Source organism: Rhincodon typus, unplaced genomic scaffold (assembly GCF_021869965.1).
Source record: "Rhincodon typus isolate 14 unplaced genomic scaffold, sRhiTyp1.1 hic_rhity00008778, whole genome shotgun sequence".
NCBI classification, from domain to species: domain Eukaryota; kingdom Metazoa; phylum Chordata; class Chondrichthyes; order Orectolobiformes; family Rhincodontidae; genus Rhincodon; species Rhincodon typus.
This window is the reverse complement of record NW_025974416.1, coordinates 3,659-6,086: the sequence shown is the minus strand read 5'-3', so window position 1 is coordinate 6,086 and position 2,428 is coordinate 3,659. Positions and strand designations below refer to the sequence as shown.

The window sequence follows — 2,428 nt, the reverse complement described above, 5'->3', positions numbered from 1 at the left end:
TTCATTTTCTGAAGAAGGGTCCAGACCCGAAACGTCAGCCTTCCTGCTCCTCTGATGCTGCTTGGCCTGCTGTGTTCATCCAGCTCTACACCTTGTTATCTCAGATTCTCCAGCATCTGCAGCTCCTACTAGCTCTGAAACACTTTCGTCAGGTTTGTAGTATTTTACCAGTGAGAGATAAACCACCTGCTCCATTTGCAGTCTGGAGGCTTCTGCTGGTATCATTCGCATCCATAAGCTGTTCAGCTGCCCAGGAGCCGATCAGAAAGTTGTTAGGCTGATGACTTTTCATATCCACAACTGGTCACAATTTCACAGCCAATCAGTTACTTGTTGCTGGCTGAATGTCACTTTGTAAACACCCTCCTGATGTGGGCCTGGTTACAAACAGCCTCGCTCACTACTTGAAGCAACAGCTGTGTAAATAACATTCAAAGTAAGTGTCAGGCATTTTTTTCAATACATCCACTAATTCTTTCCACAATCCTTTTTCTAAAATTATTTTCCCATTTTTCATTCCACAATTAAAAACGTACAACTTTTACAACAGCTTGCTCCAGTCTTAATCCACCATGGCCAGTTTTAATATGATCAGAAGCTGCTTGCTGTTTAATTGCTGGGTTGCTTCTGCAAGCTTTTGCTGCAATTCAATTGTTTTTGGATGTTCTCTATAATTAACTGTAGGCCTGCTTTAATTGATTGAAGCTCAGGCCAACACTCGGAGTGCTGTGATTGTGATAATGTTTGGAATTGGTTAGCGTTGCAAATCTGGGACACAGAAGAGAAAGGGAAGCCAGGCAAGAGAATCTGAGGTGAAAAAAGAAGAGTGCTACAAGTTGGTATCAAGGTGACTGTTGACAGAAATGCAAATATTGCAATTGCAATTTTAGATAAAGTTTACCATCTACTGCAAAATTTTCGTCATCTGGAACCTCAGCAAGTGGAATACTCTACTGACTGGAACCTGCTGACACCCTCTGGTGTTGCTGTCACTGTTTAAAATCACTGCTTGGAGTACTTGCATGTTCGGTCCGTCTTCCTGGGGAAGAGCTGGAATGAGCTGCCGGGGCCGTGGTGGTGGCTGGTACAATTACAACATTTAAAAGGCATCTGGATGGGTACATGGATAGGAAGGGTTTAGGGGGTTATGGATCAAATGCTGGCAAATGGGTTTAGATTAATTTAGGATATCTGGTTGGCATGGATGAGTTGATTCTGTGCTACACAACTCCATGACTATGACTCCGTCTCTAATCTAGCTGGAAAAAACCCTCAAATCACTTTCCAGAGCATGGAAACAGTGTCTACCATAAACAAAAAGACATAAATACGCTTGGCCGAAAGTCAGTTACCGATGGTCAGTTAGTGCAAGACGTTCAGTCAAGAATACTCCATGATATTTGGAATGAGGTGTCTCCAATGTCAATATCCCAATGAGTGAAAGACAGCATCCTCTCCAGGGAGGGTCTCACAGAACAAGTGACAGTAATCTTAGTTATATCTGGGCTTTTAGAACATAGAACATGGAACATTACAGTGCAGTACAGGCCCTTCGGCCCTCGATGTTGCGCCGACTTGTGAAACCAATCTGAAGCCCATCTAAACTAAACTATTCCATTATCATCCATATGTTTATCCAATGACCATTTAAATGCCCTTAAAGTTAGCGAGTCTACTACTTTTGTAGGCAGGGCATTCCACACCCTTACTACTCTCTGAGTAAAGAACCTACGTCTGACATCTGTCCTATATCTATCACCACTCAATTTAAAGCTATGTCCCCTCGTGCTAGCCATCACCATCCGAGGAAAAAGGCTCTCGCTGTCCACCCTATCTAATCCTCTGATCATCTTGTATGCCTCTATCAAGTCACCTCTTAACCTTCTTCTCTCTAACGAAAACAGCCTCAAGTCCCTCAGCCTTTCCTCATAAGACCTTCCCTCCATACCAGGCAACATCCTGGTAAATCTCCTCTGCACCCTTTCCAAGGCTTCCACATCCTGAGGCGGCACGGTGGCTCAGTGGTTAGCACTGCAGCCTCACAGCGCCAGGGTCCCAGGTTCGATTCTAGCCTCGGGCAACTGTCTGTGCGGAGTTTGCACATTCTCCCTGTGTCTGTGTGGGTTTCCTCCCACAGTCCAAAGATGTGCAGGCTAGGTGGATTGGCCATGCTAAATTGCCCATAGTGTTCAGGGGTGTGTGGGTTATAGGGGGATGGGTCTGGGTGGGATGCTGCAAGAGTCGGTGTGGACTTGTTGGGCCGAAGGGCCTGTTTCCACACTGTAGGGATTCTATGAACTTTCATCCTTCCTATAATGCGGTGACCAGAACTGTACGCAATACTCCAAGTGCGGCCGCACCAGAGTTTTGTACAGCTGCAACATGACCTCATGGCTCCAAAACTCAATCCCTCTACCAATAAAACCTA

General features: G+C 45.2%; 1 long non-coding RNA gene across 1 annotated transcript in view; it reads right to left on the bottom strand.

Annotated features, from left to right (window-relative positions):
- Nucleotides 1-2,428, bottom strand: part of LOC125482325 — a 3,914-nt gene that overhangs the window by 1,098 nt on the left and 388 nt on the right. The window contains exon 2 of the long non-coding RNA XR_007261608.1: nt 187-416. This is a non-coding gene — a long non-coding RNA (uncharacterized LOC125482325). The remainder of the gene's footprint in view (nt 1-186; nt 417-2,428) is intronic.